This window comes from Raphanus sativus, chromosome 2 (assembly GCF_000801105.2).
Source record: "Raphanus sativus cultivar WK10039 chromosome 2, ASM80110v3, whole genome shotgun sequence".
In the NCBI taxonomy this organism is placed as follows: Eukaryota; Viridiplantae; Streptophyta; class Magnoliopsida; order Brassicales; family Brassicaceae; genus Raphanus; species Raphanus sativus.
Window position 1 is genome coordinate 6,980,782 of NC_079512.1, and position 19,878 is coordinate 7,000,659.

Consider the following 19,878-nt stretch of genomic DNA (forward strand, 5'->3'; position numbering starts at 1 on the left):
AGTACAAAAAGGTAAGATATGTTCCTCAATGGTTTTGTCTACCAATTGTTACATTTTAAGATTCTGTCTTCTTCCTTCAGAGGAATTGTGGTACAGAGATTATTTGTTAACTGTAATGCAAGTATCTACGTATGATCTTGTGATCTGAATCAATCTTTTATTGTAATTTACAGAAAGATTAATCTGCAGAATAATCATAAACTCTAAAAAGCTATGGTATGACACTACCATTAATTAAAATTTTGCAACTTGACACAATTGACAAATGAAGACAATACCAGACTGTTTTAGAATCTTACAACCCCAATATTCATCACATGGTAGAAGGTAATACACAGTTGAAATATTAAAATCATCGATCACACTCCATAAATAGCTTTCCCCTCAATAGGAAGAAAATATGGGTTTCGGAGCCCTGATTCAATCAGGTGGTCACGAAGCCTCTTCACAACCATATTGCATTGGCCAGGAGTCATTGGTTCGTCACAGAAGCCAAGGCTTGGGTTGCCTTCTTGGTTGTAACACCACAATCTCCCTACAAAAGTAGCACTGATTCATTAAAAACAAAAGCCTTGGGAACAGAAAGGCAAAAGATATTTACCAAAAAAGGCAAAAGATTCATCAGAATCATTCATGGTACCTTCTTCCCTCGAGTGACAGCATGTGTCTCTCCTTAAATTGCCATGTACTTTGTGCCACCGATGAACAATCCCGTTGCAGCAAGCGTTCCAGGCTCAGTAAAACAGCTGTTGATGCCACTGATTTCCTCAGGCTTCAAGTCTTCAACTAAAACAAAGATAATACTAAAATGATAAGAGAAACAATAACATACACCAGGGACAATGCAAACTCAGCATTTCACTAAGAATTTACAACAGCAAACTAATTTCGAGTACAACAAAATATCAGTTAACACTTCAATCTTGAACACAAGGAATTCCCTAGTTCCAAGGTTTAAAACCTGCGATTGCAGACAATTTGCAGAAGCTTTTCCCTGTTATAGCAATTTGTATAAGAAGCCAAGAGACAGCAATCTATCAAGAAATGGTCAAAGAGATAGGCTTTCCTTTGCTCGAAGGGAATAAATTTTGTTACCATCATGTAGGAATTGCAGATAACCAATCTGATAGTCCATTCAATGTTTTTGAGACAACCACGTGAAGTGTAATTACCCATTATTCTGGAAAACCAGTGATCAAGTGTCGTCCCGATTAGTTTTGTTCTTCGACGAATTGCTTCAAGAATGACCGAACAGACTCCACAAAATAGACAATGAGCGAACCAAAAGCCATGGATCCTAGGTTGTAGCAAGCCGCTTCATGAAAATTTGAAACAATGAACACGTTCAAAACCAAAACCAAGGACTGTGTTTATGAAATGAAGATTGTACCTGATTCGTTAAATCCTTCTTCGGCTCTCTTGTTTCAGCAACATGCCTTACCATGAACCCCAATGAAAAAAAGAGAGACACTTCCTTCACCCCTTAATCATACACCTCCTTCGTACAACAATCAAGGCCAAACACACTGTCTAGAGGCATAAGAAAACTCAACAAAATAGAATTTTGATCAAGAAGCTACCAGAGTAAGCAAGTCTTACCAAACTTATATGTTGTGGGGTACATGGAACGCTCAGAAATGGAAAGATGGCTCCTGTGTTGGACTATTTCATCATTGATACACTCCCAATCCGCTATGCCTATCTTTCTCACTTACTGGCTTCAAACTAACAGAAACAATAATCTTCTCTTCTCTCCCGCTCGACTCCTTGCATCTGATCCTCTCATGTAGCCATCTTCATCCCTCACCTCCCACCCCTCATCTGAGTATCTGACCCAAAAACCAAGACAAAAAAAAGCAACAATGTCATAAATAGAGAGAGAGGGGGGGAGAAGGAAATTAAAAATTATGAGACAGTTTAATCTTTGTATATCACACAACTCCAGTCAAGAGCTTTGTCGAGTTTCATGTGGGCAGAAGACCATTTTCTCTATCCACGTGGTTTATAGTAATATATATGTCAAAATATACCAGTCATCAAAGAGCATGCAAACCTAAAGCCAATGGAAGCATAAACCTTAAGATAAAAACTTGGGAGAACATCATAAAGTATTAGTTTTAAAGTTGACCTTAGATTGTGGGATGCATTTAACAGCAGCCTCTCTTTCTTGAACTTAGCAGAGCAAGTGTTATAAAAAAAAAGACCGCTCCTGATCTCTTCCCCTAACTCCATTCTACTCTGAAACTTCAGACGTTTGTTTCAGAAATAAAATTGACAACTCGTCAGTTTGTAGTAACTAAAATAGAGCGAGCCCAGTAAATTATTATTTATAGAATCTGACAGCAGAGAAATCACACATTTTCTTTGTTAGATAGAACTCATTAATTTAGAAATTAAGTATTTAGAAATTAAGTATTTGCTCACTTTTCAGGTTGATGTACTAAGGCACGTCCCCGCTGCAAACCGTCGTTGATGAGGAGGCGAATTAAGATCCATCTCTAATGGAATCATCTGGTAGTAGCACTCACGCTGCAACAACACTAAACAAACAAAAAGATTCATATAAAAAGTGATGACAGAAGAAGTATTTAAGAGTTGCAACACAACTTTACAGAGACGGTAATAAAGCATATGTGAGTGTTGGAAGACACGAAAGTGGTAGGCTTCGTCAATCTCTGTGCAGTAGAAGTGATGAGTAATATCAACGGTTTTTGATATCTACAGTTTTTGGAGAGAGAGAGAGAGAGAGTCATGGTATTTATAGTGTGAGAAGGGGGAATTCAGAGAGTTTACCAGGTGGGACTACTAAACTAATCACTGCATATCCCATCTCTCATGAAGAGAGAAGTAAAGAACATAAATGAATGATTGATGGGTGGGGGCTTGATGACTTCACAATAATGGCGAGTTTCAGAAATTGAAAACGATGATGATGATGGAGCGAAGAGTCGGAGAAGATGATGGAGCGAAAGAGTCGGAGAGGAGAGAAGGGTTTAAAATGGGTCATTTCATTTTATATCAGTCCACACAAATGTGGCCCGATTGTAATTTGTAAGTCGAGATGACGTGGCGGAAAGCAGCATCTCTATTGGCCTATTTAATTTGCAACGTAGATAGCCTCTCCTTTGATTATATTTAGCTTTTAGTATAGTACTGATATGTACATAAAAGGGGTTAGATTAACTGTCTAATTGATCATAATGAATAAACGCAACTCAACTATTTTGTGCTAGGGTAAGTCCGCGCTTCGCGCATGATTTTATTTAATTATATTTTTAACACTTTTTGTAAAAGATTTTGTTTCATATTTTGAGTGGATCATTATCTTTGAATTTTTCTTTAAAAAAAATCAGCTTCCCTGTTGACTTTTGCTGTAAATTCCATTACTACTGAATAACTTTTCTAATAAAATTTTGTGATTACTGAAGAAATTGGGTTGTATTTCTATTATACCGGTTTAGATATATAACATGTTTGTAATTTTACTTCTGCTTTCTTTTTTTCTGTCAGGCTTTGTTGGATATTTTTTAAAAAAATATTTTTTCACAGCAATTTAAAATTATGGTTGAACTATATTATTTTATTATATAATATTTATTTTTCACATTTATGTGAATACAACAATCCTACATTTCGTGTTCACAATACGTACAACATAGTTATTTTATAATAAAACCAATTTAATGAAAATGTTGTAAGTAATTAATTTATTTTATATGTAATAGTTATTTTCACTATTTTCTATAACAACTTTTACTGTTTTAATTATTGCCTTTATAAATGACATCTTTGTTTGACTATCAAAATAATTCAAGAAAATGTAATTATTTTATTTTATTCATGATTTGTTTTTTTGAAAAAAAAATAATTCATGATTCTGTTATAGTTTAATTTTGAAAGCAAGGAGAGTGTAATTTTAGAAAATTTAAATCAATTTAATTTAACGCATAAACATAGATAAATTCTATTGATATGTTTATTTCTTGAGTTCAATACAGCTAAAATACGACAACGATATAAAAGGTTTTTTTCTGCTGACAATCAATATATCAAACACGCTTTAGTACAAATTAATGTGCTTAAAGAGAAATTATATTCTCAATATTTGTTTTTATAAAAAAAAAACAATAACCAACATTTGCCTACTACGAAAGCTTAAGTCTGTCGTTTGAACCGAGTTTTATCTGTTAGAAAGCAAAACACACCGCAACTTACCTTTCCATCAATGCTCATTAAGGAAGAAGGTTTAATGGCCACCTTCTCAGAAGAAAAAGCTCAAGAATGTTTAGAGATGATGAAGACTCTTTTCTCTCTTTTTAAGTCAACTTTTGTTTTTGTAATGTTGTTCTTATAGGCATTGTTTTGGATTAATCTCAACCTGAGTTCCTTAAAGGATCCCGTTTACAAACAGAGACCAGTTTATAGATCATAATAGAACCATTACAAACGCGACCAATTTATAGATCATAGAACCATTACAAAGAGTGATCTGTGTAGGACCCGATTTCTAATAGTTATGTAAGGTGCTAAACATGATTTGAATTGATAAGTTAGCTTGGGATGAAGCCAACCAACTTACAAAAGTCTCAGAGATTAATACAAATACAAATGGTAAGCAAAAACATAGTCTTGCAATTTCACTTGTGCCCTTTCTTCTTCCACAAGTCACCAAACATCCTCATCCCTGAACTCTTCCTCTTCCCACTTCCTAATTCATTTTCAGTATCATCATCATCTATGAACCCAACCACCTCACTCTGGTCAAAATGAGCCATCATAACGCCAATATAAAAGACCATTATTTATCTGTGTGTTTTATATGATTTATAAATTATCAAAAATGTTCGACATACGTTTTAAATTTGTTTTATAAAAATTTTAAAACTCTAAGAAATGATTTTATAAACCTTTATATAATATATATAGACTCTTATACACTTTTAGCAAATAATTCTATAAATACTTAAGTTTTGATATTTCTTTATAATTATTTACATTCAGATTATTAAGTAGTTGATAAAGAATCCCAAAATATTACATATTACTGTCGAAACAGTGATTTGTGGAAGAGTACCATATTTTAAGTATCCAGAAAAATTGGAATTGTGTATTACTTTTAATTTCAATCTACAGATTCAAAATATTCATTGACCAACAAAAAATCAAGCAAATTACGAGGTAATTTGAAATACCAAAAAAGTTATAGTGACCTTAAGACGAGACAAAATAAAACAACAAAGTGAAACAACAAAACATGGTTCTAAACTTCCAATGACCTTAAGCTTAGATAGTCCTCAACAAAAACATTAAAATAACCCTCTTGCTTCAGTTAGTCTCACCTTCCTTCACTCTCCCTTTTTGATTTTGACACAGGACACACGAAACACAAAACAACTCTCTCAGCCTCTGTCCTATTAACCCTCTTATAATTCTCACAAATGAAATTCAAAAAGCCCAGAATTTGGAAAACGTAAGACGGTAAGAGTCGTCATCTTTTTCTCTCCTAAATTTTAGAAATAGCTAGGGTTAGCGGAAGCGTAAGTCATAAGTTAAACTACATGATGTTTTAAATAAATGCTTTGTTGTTTTTATTAAGAAATCATGTGGTTTTAAAAATTATCAAAACACAGCGTTTTGTTTAAACGGTAAAACTAACAGAAGGGTTGTTACATTAAGATAAACTAGATTTTGACCCGCGCTTTCAAAGCGCGGGTTTATGTTTGGTGAAAATTTTATATAATCACATTTACATAATCCGTCTTGTATATGTATTTATATAATCCGTCTCATATATGTATTTTATGTCCAGATTTATGTTCGGTAAAACTATATTATACATGTATTTTTAGGTTTTTAATTTTGAATTAGATATTTTAAATATAAATCAATATAACAGTTTTATAGTTTTGATCGGTGTTTTGAAATTCGATTGAGACCTGCGGTTGAATGGATTACCGGTTGATCAAAGATAAATTCAGTTCGGGTTTGAAAAAAAAAACAAAATTTAAAAATCCAATAAAAACTACTAAAATCGAAATTCAGTTACCGGTTGAACCACTGGTTGAACCAATAAACAATTTTTATTTTTTTATAAATAATTTTTGTTAGATAGTTGGGATTATATTTAGGAAAAAGCGGTTTAAAACCAAACCAATAAATAGTTTGAGAAAAAACGATGCAGTTTCAAACATGTCCGGTTGGAAAAATATTAAAATGATGCAGTATCAAACACAGAATAATCACATACCAAAATTGAATTAGGAAACCGGTGGTTAATGACAAACCAAAAACAATTAAAAAAGAAACCAATGCAAAATGTCCAAAATGCCATTAATGAATACAAAAGAAAACCTCTTTAATAGGGGTAAACAGAGTAAAAATCCAAATGTGCTTGTACTTTAATAGTATAGATGAGTTGGGGGTTTATACATTGAATTAATAATTGAGGGGTTTATACCCGAATAAAACATAAATGAGGAGTTTTTGCATTAAAAATCCAAAAAAAAACTCAAAAGTCAAAACCACACTAGACTGCACGACCTTTTGAGGTTGTGTTACCAAAAAAAAAAGCATTTGAACTTTGAGGTCTTTTTGAAGCTGTACACCAACTGTTCGACGAATTGCCCCGGAGAGTTTGTAAAACAGAAAGGCTTATGGAGGAAGAAAACTGGGAAGCATCCTCTTCAAGCGAGAAAGAAGAAGCTGGTTTTGCGATTGATGACGACGAAGAGTTCCAATCAGGACCCAAGTTACAATTCAGGTGGATCTAACTTCATCAATTAGTTTCTGTATGTTAACCTAATCATCCTCGTTGCTTTATGTTGTAGAGTCGGATCTTCAAAGGCTCGTTGGATCACTGAGTTAGAAATGGGAGAAGTTGAGGTTAAAAGAGGGAAGCTTTGGACAACAACTGGAATCATTCGTAGCGGGAAGACATACTGTTTCATTGAAGAGGCTTTGTAAGTGGACAAGCAAAGTTTTGTTTTGTTTTTTGTTTTTACTCAGTGAACTGATAAAGTATTTTCCTTTTGCAGGTATTTGAGTGAGATAGGAGAGTTGCAGATCTTGGGTAATGAAGATGATGATGATGTAGTGATCTCGTTGAAGGGTTTGTATGAGATGATTGCAGAGGAAAAAAGTGGATGCTGTTGGGAAAGCTATGAGGTTTATAGATACTTGAAGGGTCTTGGTTACATCTAGGCAGGCATGGGGTTCCTTGGACGTCAAAGGGTGATGCTATCATGACACCAAGTGGTGGTGAATGTCCTGAAGAGGATGATACTGTCACTAAACTCTTGGGAGATATGCAACTCTGTTGTGATGCAAGAGCCGTGTTTGACGTGTATTTGCCAAACAGCCGGTTCAAGAAGTCTTCTCCTGGTGAACCTAGCTGGCTTGCTTATCAGGGTAAGCGTTTCAGTTTAGCTCCAACTGTTAAAGCAAGTTTTTTTACATTAAATTATCTTTTTCACAGGGACTCTCCACCAAGCAAAGAAGATGTCAGAGTCCTGCAAAGCCGCATAGCTGCACCGTTGAGGTTCTGTCATATCGCTCAGGGCCGTGTTAGTTTCTTTTCATTCAGTTCCATAAACCTCCCTGTCTTACCATAAAAATGTAACCAAAAAGAAAAAAAGAAAAACCGAAATGTTCTTGTATTCTTTAGAATAATAGACAAAGTAACTGAGAGTTTTACATACACTTTGAGTAATCTTGATGATGCTTATTCATGAGGGAATATGTACTACAACTTCTTATTTATTTTCTACAAGGCATTTAGTAAGAATCTTCCTTTGTGTGATGAGCTTGTATCCTCGTAGATGGAGGAGATACACTAGGAGGGACTCTGAAGCTTTTTCAGGTCATCTGCGTTGGCAAACCACGTGGGTATTATCTTTGCCAGATATGGATACATATCCTTGTATGCTTTTCTTATCGTATATTCCTGAACTCCAGTAGCTTCTTTAATATCTGCAACTCATCAAGTGTTAACATAAGTTAGGTAAAGAAAAGAGTCCGAAAACAGACTGTTGTTTTAGATGGAAAAAAAAAATTGAATTGCAACCTTTGACCAGGTTCTTCTCATAATAAAGTTGCGCAATGATATAGACGACTGTAGCTGCAACTGTTGACGGTGCCCTGCCGCTGCAATAAGTAGAAATACGATTCTTAAGTCAGCATCGCTCAATATACATTTTAAGTTCCAGAACTGCCCATACCTGTTAACATGGTCACTACACCTTTCCGCAGCTTCTTCAGCAGCTTTAACGACTTGGCTATCCAATTTAAGGTCAGTGGAATATCGCCTCTGCAGATGAATATACATAGCATCAGTAAATGAGAAGCTGTCAACCATTAGGAGATGCCCACAGAAACTCACTGCAAACTCAGCAGCTCGTATGTGCATCAACTGAGGCGGGAGGCCAAGTTTGTGAAGTACAGATCCGACTGCATTGGTAATCTTGGACTCTTCTGCTCCATCGGCAACATAAGATATTTCTACATTTAAAAAACAAAAAAAAAAGTTTTTGAAGGAAAAACAGATTCAACATCAAGCAACAGTAACAATAATCTTTCCAGGTACCTCTGATACTCAAAGCCATGCCATTTGTCTACAGGCTATGTAGATAGAAGCAGCGAAACGGACGTTTCTTCCCTTTATTTGTCCCTTTGTTCGTTCAGAGATCTCAGTAGCCTGATTCTACAGTTCAAGAACACACACATGCACACTAGTTCAAGCTTTTGGTATACTAACTTATCAAGAACACACACACCATTTCAAGCCTGATCTGTATACTAGTTACTAACTATCAGGTACCAAAAACAAACTTACCTTGACTGTCGCAAGAAGATTCAACCTGTAAAACAAACGGATAAGACAATAGTTAACTTCTTTAAATAGAAAGAAATAAAAGAAAGAAAACAAAAAAACGCTAACCTATCGGACATAGAAGCGATGATGGTGGCATCATCGGAAGAAGCTTTAGTCTGTTGCGTGGTGGCCACGGCAAGAGGATCGAAGCCAAGCTTCTGAGGATCAGAGATGGAGAGATGATCATCAGAGGAAGCGTTGTTCGGCTCAGTGGTTGCTACGGAGATAGAGCTAGGGTTACGCGAGGTTCCAAGATCGGAGGTCAAGAAAGCAGTGTCAGTGGAGGCGATGAAGTGACCACAATCGGAGCAAGTTATCTTCTTCGTCACGTAATCGTACACGACTGCGTCATTAGTTTTACAGCGACTGCAACTGTCATTAAAGCCCCACATCGTCGAAACCCTAGAAGCTAGCTATCAATGGAGTCAGGTGAGATTTTGAAGAAGAAAGAAGTGGAGGGAAGAGAGTTAACAGAATAAACCGTTTCCATCCCCCTTTTTATAGACAAAATTGAGAAGGGGTGAGAATATTCAGCTGTGTGATGGTGCACCATAAATGTAAGCGTACAATGGAGTAGGAACCGTCTACGTATTTATTGGACGGTTCATAATATTTTCTATATTTTATTAGAGCGTCTATTTGGAGGAGAGAACTTAGTGCCATTTCATGGCTACGTAACCAGAACCAGTGCCGTTTACCTTAGTAAACTCTTACCGTCTCACTCAACGACGTATTTTTTGGCCTAAGAAGTATGTACTGGGCCTTAAAAGCCTAAGTTTGCTTCGTTATACCTACAAATATTTCTGTTATGATTGCTCCTTTCATTTCTTTTTTTTACCTTATTTTAACAGTGTGTTATTAAATCACCAAGATTCATATTACGAGTAGATATTCGAAATACATCAATATTCATTGTTTCTACTTACAAAATATTTTCATATCTCTATAAGGAGAATATTCTATTTTTAGTCTTATCTACCATTTTGTGATTATCATTCCGTTTTATTGTTTTCTGGAAATATATCTACTATATTAATTTAGAGTCCTATTTGAAAATTACCATGGCATGTTTTTTTTTGGGCCTATTGAAAATGTTGTGACTAATTAGCTAACATCTATTATTTCTATGTATCATTAAAATATCTAATATATATACTTTAATTAATATTCAACTAGATTTACGAGACTCTACGACACCATGCAAACAAATTAAACAAATAGATATTTCCAACTTGGGTTTACAACTCGAAGGTGAAGAGAATCTCAATCTGCGATCACCAAAAGATGGGCAACTAGAGAATGGGGGTTTTACATGATACTTACAAGTGATTGATCATGTTCATGTGCATTGCTGTTACAAACATCATTAAGATAGTAGTTTATCTGTTTCAAACTTTTCAACTTATTTTAATCCTTTCATGTATATTGACGAGAGACTACAATAGCGATCAGAAATTCAGTAGTGTATAGCCTTTTATTTTCATGTCTGCAGGTGTGCTTTGTTCTAGCGTGGTTGATCGGTGATACCTGCATCAGTTTACAGCCATGTTACACGATCTGTATTTTTTTTCAAAAAGAACACTCCAACAGATAAACATAAATAACTTTTTCAAATAATATTATGTTTTATCAAAAAAATAATAATATTATGTTATAGTTCAAAATAACATACATATATTTTATAATACATTTGTTGATGTATGTTATTATAGGTCTAAAATAGAACTAAATTGTTTTAAATGATAAAATCTAAATAATTTGTATTGATTATGAAAATCTGAACAATAGTGCCGATTTGTTGTTACCAAATCAAGTGATATTATCAAACAAAAAACTACTAAATAACTGAATATACAAAGAATCTAAACAATTATCAATAATAACAAAGAATCTAAACAATATACCAATTTGTTGTTGCCAAATCTAAGCATTATTTTATTATATCTATATTATTAAAAGAAAATCATTCCGAAAAAATCTATATAAATAAAATCGTTAGACCCTTTCATTATCATTATTTAGTCCATCCTATTATATACTAACCTCTATTATAGCAACCAAAATATATTAATATAATTAATATATTATCACAATAAGTCTATACAGCTTCATTTACTTATAGTATATATCATTTAATAATTGAACGCGGTGGAGAATTTTCTTGCACACTCTTACATATAGTAAACAATTTATTCTATTAAAACAAGAATATTATTTATCCATAAATCTTATGTCCAACTATATATTTTTTTTATTTAAGGGATTGTTCTATCATATTAAATTAAGATTAAATATAAATATGACTACAAAAAGCTCAAATATAAAAAACTAAAATTTTCAAAAAATATTAAAACGAAAAAATATATCCGTCCTTTAAGGACGGGTTAGAATCTAGTTTTGATTAAAGCTAGTCCGAAAGAAATTGCATGTAATTGAGACAGGTGTGGTTCTCTTATTTTTGGCAGGTTACCAAAAAGAGTTTCATGAATTTAAAGGAAAAAATTACATCTATTTTGGTTATGCACATGAGAAAAAACATGAAATTTGGTGTGTGTACCATCAATTATGTCATGACACCATTTTGCAGTGGTATGGATACTTTTAAAAAATTTATTTAAATTGTTAATGTGGAACATTTTGCTAACTCAAGGGCGGTGAGTTGATAAACCCACTTTGGGACATTTTTTCATTCATGCTAAATGGTTCTATCCCAAATTAAAATTTTAAAGTTGGATATGGAAGGAATTAAATGGATTAAAAGTTCATTTATAAATACATATCTTAAACTTAAACTGTCATTTACATTGTAAAACAAAAGTGCTGAGCTGTATTAATAAGTACTTGCTTAAATACTTCCAAATTTGTAAAAATATATTTCCATTCAACTTATTGACAAAAATGCCAACTAGAGATTTATTACTTACCCTTTTAGTATTTTCCTATTATTTGGATAATTCCAAAAGACAATGTACGTTCTCTATATACGTTTTCGGTTACAATATAAAGTTATCTTTAAAAAGGAAATTTGCTTTGTTATAGATAAAAATAAATAGGCCTGTTCGTTTGGTTGCCGCAGGTTTCTGCGTCGGCGTCAGCGTCGGCGTCGGCGTCAGCGGCAACGTCAAACTCGTTTGGTTGTTGTTCGTTTCGTAGACGCTGACGCCGACGCCGACGCTGACGCAGCCGTAGATTGTTGTTCGTTTCGAAGACGCAGATAATTGACGCTGACGCCGACGCTGACGCCGACGCTGACGCCGACGCAGAAAACAAATTTGAATGATGTTCGTTTGATAGACGCTGCGGTTATTTTCATTTATTCATTATTTTATTTTAAAAATTGTAAAATTATATTTTAAATAAATAAAATATAGTTTAAATATGTTTATATCCATAAAAAATATTATGTTTACTTGGTAATAAATTTTTGTTCAAATATACAAATATAACAATATTTTTGTCATAAAACTAAATCATACATTTACATGAGTTAAAATATTAAAATAATAAAATAAAATTTAACTAAATAATTAATCACAGTTAATATATTAATATTTTGAGTATTTTAACTAAATCATTTTCAATGCTAAAACTATGAAATTTAATTTGGGTAAAATCCATAAAATATATATTTAATGTGAAATTTTTAACTGATTTTATTTAATTTAGTTTAGGGAATTTTACATAAACCAAACTTAGTTCAAACAAACAAGAGAACAAAAAAATATCATATATAGTTATAAATTTTTATAATTGTATTTTAAATAAATAAAATGTAGTTTAAATATATTTACATCTATAAAAATGTTAAAAATTTATAAATTTGTATCTGTTTGTATACTAATCTGTTCTCTCCAATGTCAGTCTGATTTGCTTTTTCATTAGAAAAATTTGTATTTTAAATTTGTTTCCATGGGATACACATACACTAAAAAGAAATAGATGAGATTTGAAACAAAATTATGTTCTTTGATACAGATTTTCCAATACAATGACAAGTTTCTTTGTACAACAAGAGAATAATGAAAAAAGATCACATAGTCTGAGCAAGCTGGAGAAGAACAATGGTAGTCTGGGCAAGCTTGAGACCATTCAAACATCTAGACTATCACAACAGACCTCGAGCAGCAGTCTGAGCTTAAGAGGGTCTGAGCTTGAGAGTCTGAACTTGAGAGACCTGTAAAAAGATAGAAAAAATATGCAATGAGACTAAATAAACAGTCTGATAGAAGAAGTGCAGAACCAAACGCAAAGACAACACAAGACACCATCACTAGCATCAAACAGTCTGATACTCAACAAGAAGCAACCACAACTTACTAAACAAAAAGCAAACAAGAAGAAACAACTTACTTGAGTGGGTCTGAGCTTGGAGAGAGTTTGATATGAGAGAGCCAATACTCGGATGGCTTACCAAGGATGAATCTGCAGCACAGAAAACAGTAACATAAGACACAAGTAAAAAGTTACTAAAAATCACAAGAACAGCAAAGATAACATACAGAACTTCAAGGGAAACACCAAAATAGTATACAAACATTTCTTAAACATTCGTCCATCTTCCTGATCACTAGAAGAAAAAATAAAACAGTCTTAACTCTTACAATAGAGTGAGACCCAAAGCTCTTACAATAGAGTGAGAGACAAAGCTTTAGAACAGAGAATCAGTCTCAAGAAACAGTGTGAGCTTGAGAGAGAGAGAGCTGAGTCTCTCACCGTAAACTTGGAGAGGCGTGGGAGAAGAGAGAGAGAGCTGGAGAGTGTGAGCTTGAGAAGAGAGAGCCTGCAAAAAAAAAATAGAAAAGGAACAAACTTTAAGTACAGTGGTAATGCAACAAGCTCTTTTCATGTCAATGAGACAAACTCTCGGAAGTACAGACAGAAACCATACCAACAAGATTGATAAGACATCAGTACTTATAATACAGCCTTTGAACTAACAAAAGGTTAACGACACAAGATTAACGATGAGAGACGAAGCTAGAGACGAGGCTTACTGCAAAGAGAGGTCTAAGCTCGAGGACGAAGAGATGAGAGAGCTCGAGGTCTGAGTCTATCGGAGAAGAGAGAGAGAGAGCTCGAAGTCTTCGTCAATCGGAGAGGAGAGAGAGCTCGAGATCTGTGTCCTGCATCTATCGGAGAAGAGAGCTCGTGGTGGTGGTCTGTGAATGGAAGAGAGAGCTTGTGGTCTGTGAATGGAAGAGAAGAGAAGATACGCTGCGTCAATTGGAGAAGTAGATGCGTCAATTAGGGTTAGGTTTATTAGTAAATATTAAAAAATATTAAGGGCAAAATTGTAAATTACCAGTCTAGCCGCATCATTTACGTCGCGGACGCGAGATTTTTCGGCGTCAGACGCAGGCTTCGGCGTTAGACGCAGCGTCAGACGCAGCAGATCGACGCATGTACCAGCGTCAATCAAACGAACAAGATTTCCGGAAAAAATCGTCGCAGCCGCAGACGCAGGTACCTGCGGCGACCAAACGAACAGCACTATAGCCACAGCTTTTGCTTTTTGGTTTTTGCTTTATTAATCTTGAAATAAAAGAACAAGAAGACATACTAGTTAATTTCGTTTATCATATTTAAATTTATTTAATTTAAATATGAATTACTATTATATAGACATGGCATAGGTAATACCAAAAGATGAACAGTATATAATCTCTAGGATATGAGTGTTGAATGCGACTTATCATGTTGCGAAAAATACAAAATAAGAAAAATTAAGTTATTCGTACACTTTATTGAATTTTCGGTTGACTATGACCAAAAACAGCTAGAACAATTATTTTACAGTGATATATTCTAGATTAAATATTTTCTTGAAACACGTCAATTTTTGTAAAGAAAATAGAAATTACATTTCCTTGTGATTTTTTTTTTTTAAATTAACACCTTGATAAAAGCATCAACTAAAGCAAGCAGAAAAGAAAACCCTACATATGTATCATTTCTATATATAACAAGAATAAAGAAAAAAAAGAAAAGCAACTTGGCAATAGAGAAGAAAGAAGCCAAACCAAACAAGGCGTTATAAAACGGGGAGGGGAAAGAAAGTTCCAAAAGAAGGAAGAAGCAAATTAGCAAAGCCACCAAAAATGGAAAACTGCTACTTATAGTAACTCTATCTTTTTTCTATGCAATACCCTAATTTTTGGTAATACCGGCAAGGCTTACGATTTCTCCAGCGGAAGGTAAAAGAAAAAGATGCTTTCTTTTGTTGTTTTTCGGTTCATTTGAGATTCGTAAAAAGGTTATAGCTTTATGGGTTTCTCTGTCTAAAGAAAGCGATTTGAAAGAAAAAAACAGAGCAAAGCGATATGCATGTTTCTTAGGGTTGATGGTGAAGTGTTTGTTCTGGGTTCGAGATTGTGGGTTTGGTTTCGTAAAAAGGTTATAGCTTTATGGCTTTCTGTGCGATTTGAAAACAGAGCAAAGTGGTTGTGACTATGTGGGTTTGGTTGTGTCTGAGATTAGTAGAGATTGAGGATAAAGAAGCAATCTTTAGAGGCTTTTGGTGATTTTGGTTGAAAGAAACTAACTAAAGGAGAGGTTTTTGTTTTTGTTTCAAAATGTGTTCAAGTATGGAGCACATTCTCTCTAGATATGGATACAGTGCTGTGACGACGGCTGGTCATAGACAAAGAGAAGAAGGCCAACAACTTCTACTTTGTTCTTCTTCTCAAGAAAATGGCGATGTGGTATGTGTATATTCTCTCTAGGGTTGATGGTGAAGTGTTTTTTTTTATGATCTGGAGGTTGAAACTGTTGTGTGAATCATCTCTGACTTGCAAAGTTTTTGTTTTTGATTCAGACACAAATCCTGCTCAACCAGGTGGAAAGATCCAGGTTACAAGTAAAGAACAAGGCTTGCTCAGATTGTATCATCCATCATCAGTTCTTACTCTAAGTTACATCTCACGAGCTGTGTTTCATTTGTTTATAATCAGCTAGGAGAAGAGAGCATAAGAAGAGAACCAACTCTTGCGCAAACAGGTAAGATTTTACTTTAACTTCCTTACACTAGTTCAGTCTTGTCTTCACCATATTTACTGAGTTCAAAGCTAATGTACCTTCAGATAGAGTTGTTTGGATCAGGACCCAAACCGCTGAGTGAAATAACTCCATTCTCTAGCCCGCAAGAAGAGCCTGAGAGCTCTTCATCAGACGACGATGACGAAAATGACAACGAGGAGCTGCAGTCCAACACTTCCTTGCAGCTGGGGTAAGCTGCAAACTAAAACCCTACCTTGTGTACCAAGCTTTTTGCTCCAGACTGTTGAGAGAACTTGTGTTTTCTGGCTTTTTTTTTAGGTTGGCTTCATCAGCGTACTTTGCAAAGAGAAAGAAGCCAAAGATTGAACCTCTCTGCGACAACTCTGGAAGTCAAGTGGCTTCTGATTGATCAATTAGTATTTTCCTAGTTATGGTGTTTAGTAGAGGTTTTATTGTGCATTCTCCTTTTGTTTCATGCCTGGTCTTTTGGTGTACATCGTATCAAGTAGAATTTTATGTTCTTAGGTAATCAAATGTTAGTTTCTCTTGTTAAAAGTTTCTAACAGAGAAGAAACAGAAGTTGAGAATGAATCAGGAGAAGAAACTTGCATCCAGTTTTTTTATTTCACTTCTAAAAGAAGGGTAAACGGGCCTAAACAAGGTTGCTTGATTATAAATAGGTTCAGACGAAGTTTCAAAGCTCAGCCCAATATTTTTGGGTCAGCTGCGTAATGGACCATACAATGTGTTTTCGTCTTAGCTCTTGGGCTTTTAAATAAGATTTAAGTTCAAATGTGTCAAGGCCACCGTTTTAATCTACTTTACTAAAAACTCTTATTCTAGAGATTAAAACATTAAGCGACCTACCGATGGTCCAGACTCTGGTCAGCTCTGTGGTCTTCTTTGATCTGATCAAGCAAAGAGGTCAGAGTCTGGTGAATGAACCACCTTGGAGCCTCTTAAACGTTTGTACCTGAAAAGGTCGCTGAGTTTCTTATAAAAAAGATATTTATCTCATCTGTAATGTTCAACAGATTAGTCTACTACACAGTGTTCATGTTTCTTTTACCGTAAACACGTTGCGAAATTTGTAATACAAACTTTTTTTTCTTTTCTCACGCAGGTTGTAGAGGATGGTTATGACTTTTTCCTGATCGACAGCTTGCTAGGTGCAGTGATAAGTGTTGATGAAAGTTAAATGTACTCTTTCCAAATTCTTGAGCATGTGTAGGCATGGGCATTCGGGTCCCAATCGGGTTTCGGTTTTATCCAATCGGGTTTCGATTTTTCGGGTTTATAAAAATCAGCTCCATTCGGATTATTTGAAAGTTCGGTTCGGGACCGGATCAGGTTCTATCGGGGTTAGTAAATCTTCAAAAAACCGGTACAATCCAATGTACTTTCGGATTTGGGTCCCAATCGGTTCTTCGGTTTAAAAATATATGATTTGTACCTACTTTGCAACCAAAACATAAGTAAAATTTGTTTTTTTGTTTCAAATATCTAATTTGTACATTTTTGTAACCAAAATATAAAAAGTTCAATTTAAAAAAAAGAAATGAACATCAATCATGATCATTCAAAATCAAACGTAAGGGAAACATGTTTATCGATAAAAAGAAAACCAAATAAATAAAATCACAAAACGAAAACCACGACCTCATGAAATGAGAAACATTGTCTAATGAAAACAAAATCTAAATCTAAATATTTCAAAATTCAACAGCCACTTTTAACCATCAACTTTCATATAATAGAACCACCAACATTTATGTAATAAATAAATATTTTAGATGTTCAATGTATCTTAATGTATTTTGAATACATGTTAGGAATTGAGATCATATTTAGTTTAAGATCTTTCAGGGATTTTGAATGTTTCGGGTTCTATCGAATACCCATTTAGATTCGGATTCGATTCGGATAATACCCATAACTCGAAATACCAAAAAACAAGATCCATTCGGTATTTATGTCGGGTTCGGATCGGTTCGGATTCATTTTTACCGGATCGGATTCGGTTCGGATTTTCGGGTTCGGTTTATTTGCCCAGCCCTAAGCATGTGGATCGGAGTCCTTGGTTCTTAATGATGAAAAGAGGTACTTCAAGTATCTTCTTTATTCGGTCTCTTATATTCGCATGTTGCAGTAGTATTTCATCTAAAATAACATATCACAACCTCATAGACAAGCTGCTGTATATCAGTTCTCAAATTGTGTAGATTATGACACCATCTCTCTCTATTTGCGTACACACACTATTTTTAAGATTCGACTGATTAAAAAAAAACTAGATTTATTTGTCTGCTAAAAGTTTTGAACTTGATGTTCTGTATTCACTTACAAATGGATTCAACGGGCTGTTTGTACGAAACTGCAACTTTAATTTATGGTGTTTTAATGTTAGCCATAGGAAATATGAATGAAGGGAAGACGTATCAAGATGTTCTGAAATGGGAAATATACCAACAAAGGCTCGATCATCGATTGAGTAACAACATGAAATCACTACGCTGGATCAACATCATCATAAGCATATTCAGAAGAAACATGCAGAATCTCCAACCACTCAGAAAGCTGCCATATCAATGACATGAAGAACCACTGCAAGCTTTGCTTTCACTTCAAGAATATGAAGAAATTCACATCCTTCCTTTGACTCTTGAGACTACGTTAACGGCCCGAGACTAAATGCAACAACAATATGAATCAACGTATACATTTACTTTGCACATGAGAATCGTCAACTATGTTTTCTACTTTGTCCTATTAAATAGTCTGACAAAAAACTCCATTTAACTTTGCACATACTGCCGCAAAAAAAAGCTTTACATACCTTAAATATTGTTATCTACTACTATACGGAAACTAACTCTACAAAACCACGCATGGAAGCCCTTTATCAAAAAAAAAAAAAAAACCACGCATGGCCCACAAAATAACAAGGCCCAAGTACAAATCTACATATTCACTTACTCTACACGAAAACCACAACTTCAATTCACGCAAATATTAACATACCATCACGACCATGGATTCGAATATATCGACCATACATCTAGCATTAATTATAAAAAAAGTTCAAAACACTATTTAAGATTGAGGTGTTTCACAACAACTGCACCAGTTGGCACGTCGAAACGCTATAACAAATAATCTCAAAATAGAAAAAGCACCCAAAATTAAACGAGTTGATTACTTAATAGGTCACTTTTTGAGTTTACTTTACACCTAGGGTCACTTCCCACTTGTAGCATACATTTACAGAGATCGAGAGAACTTTTTGACTATTTTGCCTTTAACAATAATAAGACGAACAAGTGGTTTTGGTTTGTATTTGTTTAAGCATTTATTTTGACTGTTTAACTGTTTCATAAGTGTTATTTTGTTCTATTAGATTTTAAGCATTTATTTTATTAGGTGTCTAAATAGCTGAGCTTTTATAAAGACTACAAGATAGTTTAAAAATGTTAATCCTACTGCTCACGAGTCCACATTTCGTGGATGTGGATGCTATCAAATCCGTAATACATGTTCTGTGGTTGTCGATGCTTTCATGTCCATGTAAAGATGTTATGGTTACTCAGATTTGTGGATGGGGAACGATGCTAGTGTCCACAAATACATTTGTGAGCAAACAAGAAAGAACAAAAACCTAACGTCAATATAGTACATGAACTGTCTAGTCTCTTAACAATGAAAAAAATTCTCTTTGAAAACTTCAAACAAACATATTCATGCGCCAAACAATTAGACTCTCAATGCTCTAAGGTCCACACCCTTGTCAGTGATTATGGAAGGGTGGAGCATAGTAAGTAGAGAAGAGAATGGAGAAAGTTTGTGAACAGAGTAGATGTGGACATGGACACAAGGATGTTTGTGGTTGGCTATTCGTGAACAAGTATCTTCGTTAACTTGCCGATCTCCATCTTTGAAGTAGGTGTGGACATAGACACATGGATGTTTGTGGACCACGATTTCACATATCTCCATCTTTAAACGTACTGCTCTGC

At 34.5% G+C, this 19,878-nt stretch overlaps 2 long non-coding RNA genes and 3 pseudogenes across 6 annotated transcripts; 2 read left to right on the forward strand and 3 right to left on the reverse strand.

The window, feature by feature from the left end:
* Positions 1 to 220: 220 nt before the first annotated feature.
* LOC108835410 (uncharacterized) lies at positions 221 to 2,975 on the reverse strand. 5 transcript variants are annotated; one of them, XR_008937720.1, is made up of 8 exons: positions 2,794 to 2,975; positions 2,425 to 2,540; positions 2,129 to 2,244; positions 1,600 to 1,829; positions 1,391 to 1,526; positions 962 to 1,315; positions 641 to 786; positions 221 to 535 (listed from the first exon to the last, which is right to left on the reverse strand). It is a non-coding gene; the product is annotated as an uncharacterized LOC108835410 (long non-coding RNA). The 5 variants fall into 5 exon arrangements; XR_008937721.1 differs by lacking the exon at positions 2,794 to 2,975 and adding an exon at positions 2,613 to 2,784; XR_008937722.1 differs by lacking the exon at positions 2,794 to 2,975 and having other exon boundaries at positions 2,129 to 2,238; positions 2,425 to 2,784.
* Positions 2,976 to 6,497: 3,522 nt separating this feature from the next.
* Positions 6,498 to 7,783, forward strand: LOC108840386 (uncharacterized; annotated as a pseudogene).
* A 38-nt stretch (positions 7,784 to 7,821) lies between these two features.
* Positions 7,822 to 9,358, reverse strand: LOC108840385 (transcription initiation factor IIB-1-like; annotated as a pseudogene).
* Positions 9,359 to 12,756: 3,398 nt separating this feature from the next.
* On the reverse strand, positions 12,757 to 14,355 carry LOC130500471 (uncharacterized). The gene is made up of 5 exons (XR_008939101.1): positions 14,172 to 14,355; positions 13,864 to 14,083; positions 13,583 to 13,649; positions 13,220 to 13,291; positions 12,757 to 13,043 (listed from the first exon to the last, which is right to left on the reverse strand). It is a non-coding gene; the product is annotated as an uncharacterized LOC130500471 (long non-coding RNA).
* A 497-nt stretch (positions 14,356 to 14,852) lies between these two features.
* On the forward strand, positions 14,853 to 16,488 carry LOC108840201 (agamous-like MADS-box protein AGL18; annotated as a pseudogene).
* The last annotated feature ends 3,390 nt before the right edge of the window (positions 16,489 to 19,878 follow it).